The sequence below is a fragment of the Octodon degus genome, unplaced genomic scaffold, assembly GCF_000260255.1.
Source record: "Octodon degus isolate 3935 unplaced genomic scaffold, OctDeg1.0 scaffold00145, whole genome shotgun sequence".
NCBI classification, from domain to species: Eukaryota; Metazoa; Chordata; class Mammalia; order Rodentia; family Octodontidae; genus Octodon; species Octodon degus.
In genome coordinates, this window is record NW_004524721.1 from 5822901 (window position 1) to 5831547 (window position 8647).

General features: G+C 37.8%; 1 pseudogene; it reads left to right on the top strand.

The window, feature by feature from the left end:
* Positions 1-7446: 7446 nt before the first annotated feature.
* The window catches only part of LOC101567691, a 33905-nt pseudogene continuing 32704 nt past the window's right edge, over positions 7447-8647 (top strand).

The window sequence follows — 8647 nt, forward strand, 5'->3', positions numbered from 1 at the left end:
GAAGAAGAAGAAGAAGAAGAAGAAGAAGAAGAAGAAGAAGAAGAAGAAGAAGAAGAAGAAGAAGAAGAAGAAGAAGAAGAAGAAGAAGAAACAGGACATTCTGTGTCCATGGAGCTTATTTTTTTCTCAGCTTTACTCCAGGCAAAAAAAAGAAAAACCAGACATGACTGCTCCAATCTGGTGAGCTGCGCCCCGTGACCTGCTTTTGGCAGCTGTTCTCCAGGTAAAGTGACTGGAGCCCTCTGCTCTGTCTTCCAGGGCCCTGTGCAATCTCCACAGTGAGTTTTAGATTCTAACAGTTTTTGGAGGAGAAAAAGAAAGGCAAGGACAGTGGCTCTTTGTGTCTCTCAAAGGCGGCACTGTTTCCCAGGGCTGGCGCAGCCCACTAACAACGTGCTGCCCTTCATGTGAGATTGTTCTACTGCCCTGGCACACGGGCCACACCACGCCAGCCTTCACACAGGAGACAAATGCTGACTATCCCTTGCTGTGCAAGGACAACTTACAGCACAAGTGGAGATAACCTCCAAGATGACTGTCAACAGTCCTCTGTCTCCTCTTCTTCCATCTCTGTGATACAAGCGTAGGGACCCCTTCTGCTGTTACTGGATTGTGCATGATTTCTCTTGTCTAGTAGCCCATAGTGGTCTTAAGCTTAGAAGAAATGGCATTTCTAAGGGCCTGGCTCATTTTTCCTATTTAGACTCATTATCCAAAGTTAAAAGCCAAATGACATTTTAGTCTTAGAGACAACTGTCTGTGGTTGCCACCAGAACTACCACGGTGATCCTGCTTCATTTGTTCACTGACACAGTTGATGTGCACTGTGGACCGACTCTCTTCCACCTGTAACACTGTGCTCAGGGTAAGTGATGTCATGGTCCTGTACATGGGGTGTCCTGGGAGCCGGAGGAAGGGCTTGCGCAACACCACCTTGGGAGAGGGAGCCACGGCAGGTAGAGAACAAAGTAATTTAGAATCAGAAGGCATGTTAGGGACTGGGAGAATGGCAGGAGATATTGATGAAAGTATGGTGAGATTGTGAAAATGAGATTTGGGTTCCATTTGGAGTTTAGATTTTATCCTAAATACAGCTAAAGGCCTTTGAGAGACTTTCACTGACTGGTGACTCAATGATGCAGAGCAGACAAACCCTAAGTCTAGACAGTACAGTGTTCCACATGAAAAGTGACACAATTGTGGCTTGGATCTTAAATGCCTCCCCCCACCTCATGTTGAAGGCTGGGTCTCCAAGACAGCCATGTTCACAGCAAGGCCCTTGTGAGGTGACTACTGGACAATGAGGGCTCCGATCTCAGCAGTGTATTACTCAAGCTTAACGTGCTTGGGATAGGGGTTGTGTTGTTGCAGCCAGTGCTCTCTTTGCTTCCTTCCTAGCCACCATGAGGACAGCAGAGTTCTACCGACACAGGCTGACTCATCCCAGGCCTAAAAGTAACCAAGCCAAATAACCATGGACTGCAATTTACACACTGTGAGCCAAAAGAAACTTTGCTCCTTTAATCTCACTTATTGCAAGTATTTTTGGTCACAGCAAAGAAAATCTGAACAAGACATACATCAAGGACACAGTGCTTCCACAAAACATACCAATTTCAGAAGGCCAGCCCTTGCATTCCTCTCTTACTAGACTACGTTCCTCAGGGCAAGACCAGTTGCCCTTGTTCTGTACTTCCAGAACCTCTAGCCCAATAGATGCACGGAAGTCTTCAGCATGTGTTTGTTGGGTTAATGGATGGTTCAGCTCTCCCCAAGTAAAGAAACACAGTATCTCACTCATAAATTTTGTTGTAGACCAAAGCATTAGACTGACACTTGAAAACTGCCATTTCTTTAGATTTACATTCTTAAGTTCTGCATCTTCAGATTCTTCAACTATTCCTTGCGTGATGTGCTTCTTCTCCACCATCCTTAATGAATTTGTTTCATTTTTCACCCCCAGCCCACTAAAATATGAGCCCAAGAGCTGAACAAAGAACTCCAGATAAGCTCTTGGTACAGAGAAGTTCTTTGTCTGATTGTTTTTCAATTCAGTTTTACCTGATTATTTTGACAAAATCACACTGATGATTCACATTGTGCCTATAGGAAAGTCCTAAAATATTTTCCATATATTCTACCTTTAAGCCATATCTCTCTCCATAAAAAATTAAACATTTCCTCTATTCAGTATCCATAGTTTACATCTTTTAGATATAAATGTTGGTTTATTTGTGTAGCTCCTTTAAACTTTAGCTTGTTTTGGGGGGCTCACTACTGCAGCCTAATAAGTCCTCACATCACCTGGAGACAGGATCAGTGCTCAAGTAACAGCCTAAAAACACCACCTGCAGAAAGGCTTAACCAGCTAGACTTCTGTGCTATACCAACTACAAATGCCTCTCAGGCCATTGGTTTTCAAACAATGGTAGTGTTCCCAGGGTAGGTCAGAAGACAATTTTGTAGGTTGAAATCAACAATCTTAACAAGCAGCATAGAATCAAATAGATTATACTAGTTTGCTGTGAGTAGTAAGGGCTAGTTTTGTTTTGTGAAACTATTTGAATTATAATGCACACAGTACTAAGGTCTCCATGGCACTACCACAAGCAGCAGCTTGTAATATCACTTGAATTACAATAATTACTTTAGAGAATATATATTTCACTACTTACTTCTTTAGCATTAAACAGATTAGCACAGAAGTGAACTGAGAACTCCTATGATCATACTTCTAACTCTTGGCTTTTCAAAACCAAAACTCCTATTGTTCAACAATTAGGCAACTCTTCTCTGAAAAGTGTTTTTTTGAACCTGTAATTTAGGGCATTCCAGTGTCTCAGAACTGCTGTGAGGTCCTTGGGCCTCCAATCCCAGTTCCAGTTGCACTTTTCAGCTCTAGTAGACTCTTTTCCTATGCAGTGAGGCTATACAAGATTGTATTTCTGAGTCCAAGAGGTGTAGAGAGTTTTCCCTGGCTTGCAACAAGAAGAGATTAAAGTCTAGTAATGAAATCCATGCTTCCTAATAAAAATGATTAGGAATGTGTTTGACTTTCTCAGTACAAATTCAGGAAAACTGTGTCAAATGAGTAAAGTTTTGCCTGAAATTTGTGTTTGAACTATTTTCCATGATTATTTGTGTCTTACTGTTCAACCTACATGATACTTTCTTTATACTGTACTGTTAATGTATCAAGTGGCAGTAAATTTTAAAGGTTTCTTTTGCAGTTTAAAATGCTTTCCCATTGCTGTTTTTGATTATTCTTGTGGACCATCTTTATACTCATGGTCATTCATCTATTTTTATTTTGGTCAAATGTGAAATGACATCATAGAGATATGCTTATTCACAGATATTCTGTTATGCCTCTCTGTCCAGGAATATGGTAGAATTGGACTCTAAACTATTAAAGCTGATCATTGCCAAAGTAGACAGGAGACTAATTAGAAAAGAAAGAAATTGGGGTGAAAATAAAAGGAAAAGAGGAATTAACAGGAGGGGAAAAAATAAAAGTATGTTATATGATGTACAAATAAATGAAAATAAAAACCACTAGCCTGTGGAAAAGACACACACTAATAATTCTTTTCAAAACAGAGTTAAGGGCCAAGGAGATAGCTCAGCGGCATAAGTGCCTGCCTGGCAAACACAAGGTCCTGAGTTTGATTCCCAGTACCAATAAATAAATAAATTAATTAATTAATTAATCATGGCTTTGTGACCTGCTTTGGCCAATTAAATACAACTGAAAGTACTGTGTGGTCCTTCTAGGGGAAGGCATTTTACACCAGTAGGAAGGTACTATCATGTCCTTCCTACCTCTTGTAGGCCAACCATTAATAAATGTGAGACAGCTTCCATGTGCAACCACGCTGGACGTATAACACAGTGAAAAGAAGAGTCTTTATATTAGGCCTTGAAATTTGGGATTTATCCATAAGTAAAACATTACGTAATTGATCCTGACCAACATGTGAGTTATGAAACACTTTCCTATTCTTTAATTTATTTATTTATTTATTGTGTTTTTGAGACAGGGTCTTGCTATGCAGTTCAGGTTGGCCTTGAGCTCACTTTTGTAGTCCAGACTGGTTTCGAACATGCAACAATCCTCTTGCCTTGGCCACAGAGTGCTGAGATTATAGATGTGTGCCACCATGCCTGGCTTATTCTTTATTTTAATTTTTTTTTTTTGAACCAGGGATTGAACTCAGGCCCTTTCACTTGCCAGGCAAGCGCTTATTCTACTGAGCTATCTCCCCAGCCCGACTTTATTTTAATTTGTGCCTTTATTTTTACAGTTACATCTTCTGATAGCTCTGTGCTGCTTATTGAGCTTTAATAAATCTCTCCTATTTTCCAGTGGCTTTCTTTTGCCTATGAAACAATCAGACTGTAAGAATCTTTCCTGAATGACTATCAATAGTGGAGTAATTGGAACTCATACTTCTTTCATGATATTTGGCAAAGAAAAAATATACTTCTTTTTAAAGGATCTCCACCCTTCAGCTGCAACTCATTACTGTCTACCTAAATGCACTAAACTAGCCAGAAAGCAAATATTTCCCATTACAAATGACATTTATCAGCTAGTCTCAGGAATAGGTTTCCTTCAAAATTGATCTAGTTTGGAAATAACAATTATGACTCACTACTGGATCTCTCAGTGCTTGCAAAGTGAAAAAGTACACTGGATTTGATTAACCTTGACCTATTGCATCTTATGTATACATCAACTATAATGTCTATTTCTTCAATAAGATACTACTTTTGGCTACCAGTATCAGAATGTCTTCCTGAATATGCCTGACAGTCTCTCATTTCTGTTAATATTTTAAATCTTGAGGTTTTTTAGTAGCATAATTTTACTATTTTTAATCAGTAATCTTATTTTGTACTGGACCCAAGAAATCAAATTATACTGCCAAAAATACCACTCAGACCTTAAAGCTGCTTAAAAGATAGGAAGCCCCAATTTCTCTTTGGGTTATGTTCTACGGATTTATCTCCTACTTTTCAGAACTTGAGTGACATTTCCTAGAAATAATTCTGAAATCTGTTGTCAGTTCCCATCCTAGCCACTGAAAGCCAAGGTAGCTCCTAAAGTAGTTGAAATCTTTTTCTGATGAATTTTCTTAGAAATAGAATCACTTGTAACAATATTTATTGGAGCCAATCCTTTGGTAGCAGAAAGATGCACATCGATTTCAAGAAAATGTTTGATCTCCTCCTAAACTATCGTAGGAGTAGGGAAAAAATGAGGCAGCCCTAGGAATAAATTCTTCTCTCTCTCTCTCTCAGCTGTGGAAAAAAATTAACTGCTGATATATCTTTTTCAAACAGAGTATGGAAGTACAGAAACTCCTTTTCATAGTTTAGGTGAGTCTCTTAGAATAGCTGGTATAGTAAGACAAAAAGGTTTTGTCAATCAGATATTTCTAATTACAAATTTAATTTCATACAGTAGTTGAAAAAAACACTTGAAATAGATTCATGTTGAAGCAACTTAAAGCAAAATTAACTCAAATGGGATATGACCTCAGTTTAATAGGAAAATTAGTCTAATAATTCTTTTAATGAGATGATTCAGTTATAAACCCCACTTACTGGCCAGTCCTTTCTTTCAGTGTCCTGTGCAAAAGGATTGGGATGACTTTGAAACTCCTAAATTGGAAGTATCCTGGTATTCTTGCACCTTGACCCAAAGACAAACTTCCTCAAGACTCAGTCAGTAGGGATGCTCGTTTTAGGCACTGTTTATGCCATTTTTGAAAACCATAATGATAGCCATAGGGAAGAGAGGAAAATAGAAAAATCTGTGACCCCATAAGGAATTTCTACAATTTTACCTTTGACCATAATAATTCAGTACCATAAACTCAAGAAAAACGAGTTTTCTCTGCTATATTTTCCTCAAAGGAAACAAAATAAGTGCTTTAATTTGTTAAATCTCTTAGAAACAGCTATAATTCAGATGTTTAATTAACATGATAGCCTAAGTTTTCCCTTTACTTCCTAAAGAGTGAAACTAGAGCCAATCATGAGGTCTTGAGAAGATTTTGCTATTGTTGTGAAACAGCATAGAAGACAAATGGAGCTTTCTTGGAGTTTTCTGTAAGTTGCCAATATCAACCTGTGTTATTGTTGATGTTCATTTTTTGCTTTTGAAACAGTGTCTCTGCAGTTCATGATGGTCTTGAACTCACTTATGTAGCCCAGGTTGGCTTCGAACTCAGTGATCCTTCGAACTCAGTACCTCATGTCTCCTGAGTGCTGGGATTACCAGTGTCCAGCACTAAACCCAGCTGGCCTGTTTTTTAAACTGAATAAAGAATGCTAGAAAGTTTGAAATATCTGAGCAGAAAGGAAAACAAAATGAAAAGCATTGTAAGAGAGTACACAGTATCCTGAATTTTTAACCAAAAGATCTTATTTTTATTTTCTCTCTTATATTAATTTCCTGATCACTTTGATGATAGAGACTTAACTTATCTCTCTGCAATTATATTTTGTTGGATTTCTTGCTCTATAACTATACTCCAGTTTTAATATATCTCAATAATCTATCACTAGCATCCATAGTCAGAGGTACTAAGTGGTGGACAGTATTTGTTCTTTCATGTTAGTCTTAAGTAGCAGCAGTAAGAGCAGGTTAAACTATCATTCACTAAAACTTTACTGTGTCCAAGATTCTATGTTGAAGAGACAAGAAAATTCTCAAAAGATACTGGCAAATTGAATGCAATAAATCATGAAAAAGATCATCCATCATGACCAAGTATGCTTTATCTTAGGGATGATGGCTCAACATACTTAAGTCAATACATGCTGATACACTATATAAACAGAAGCAAAAATGAAATCACATGATCATTTCAAAAGATACAGAAAAGCCCTTTGATAAAACCCAACATCCATTCAGGATAAAAACCCTGACAGAAATAGGTATAGAAGGACTGTAGCTCAATCTGACAAAAGTCATTTGTGACAAACCTTACTGTCAACATCAGATTAAATGATAATGGCTGAAACCTTTTTCTCTAAAACCAGGAAAGGAAAAAAAACAACAACAAGAACAAAAAATAAAAGTATGTCCACTACCAGCACTCTTATTCAGTAGAGTGCCTGAATCATTAGCTGGAGCAATTAGGCAAAAGAAAAACATGAAAGGGCTATGTATAGGAAAAGAAGTCAAATTGTTATTTGCAGATGACATTATCCGCTACATAGAAGGCCTTAAAAAATCACAAAAAGACTCCCAGAAGTAATTATCAAATTCAGCAGTGTATCAAGATACAAAAATAAACACACAAAAATAAAATTTAATAATGTTATTGAATATCAATAATAAACTCACTGAGAAAAAAATTAGAGAAAAACTACCATCCATAATAGCACCAGAAAATTAAGCACTTACGGTAACTCCTGCTGCGAGCTATCGCAATGGGCAAGTTCATGAACCTGGGAATAGTGGTGCTGGTCCTTGCTGGATACTACTCTGGACACAAAGCCATCATTGTGAAGAACATCGACAGCGGCACCTCCAACCACCCCTACAGCCATGCCCTGTTGGCCGGGATTGACCACTATCCCCACAAAGGGACAGCCGCTGTGGGTGAGAAGAAAATCCCCAAGAGGTTGAAGATCAAGTTCTTTGTGAAGTTTAGAACTGCGACTACCTCATGCCCACAAGGTACTCTGTGGACAAGATAGTGGTCAACAAGGATGTCTTCAGAGAACCAGTCCTCAAGCACAAGCCCTGGTGGGAGGTGAAGGTCAAGCTCAAGGAGAGACACAACACTTGCAAGAACAAGTGGTTCTTCCAGAAGCTCCATTTTAGGTGTTTTTTGTTTCTATCATTAATTTAAAAAAAAAATTAAATATTTAAGAATTAACTTAAACAAGGAAATAAAAGACCTCCGCAATAAAATCTACAGTACTCTGAAAAGAGAGATTAAAGAAAACATTACAAAATGAAAAGATATCCTGTTCTGGGCCAGGCAGAGCCAATCTAGTAAAAATGACCATACCTCTAAAACTGATATACAGATTTAACACAATCCTAATCAAAATATTAATATCATTCCTGACAAGGCTGGAAAAAACAATGCTAAAATTCATATGGAACCAAAAACATCAAAAGCAATTCTGGGCAAGAACAAAGCATCATAGTCTGGGACTTCAAGTTATACTGCAGAACTACAGTGATACAGCAGTATGGCAGTGGCAAAAGATACTACAGATATGTGGATCAGTGGAAAAGAACAAAGGATGCAAAAGCAATCCCTGGCACATTCAACTATCTGGTCTCTGAGACGAGGCTAGAAACACAGCCTAGAGGATAGATAGCTTTCTTCGAAAAATGTATTAGGAACAGAGTATCCACATGCAAAAGACTGAGCTGAGATGCTTATCTCCTACCATATATTAAAGTAAAATCAAAATGGATCAAAAGTCTAAATACTAATACAGAATCACTGAGTCTGTTGGAAGATAAAATAGGTAAAACTCTTTTTTTTTTTTCCCTTTCTTTTTTTTTTTTTCTACAGTTTTATTGATAAACATATAGCAATGAGACAGTTTCAAATCAAATCGGAAGTACAGTTTCAACAAATAATACACTGCATATATTCTTCTTAGTGGT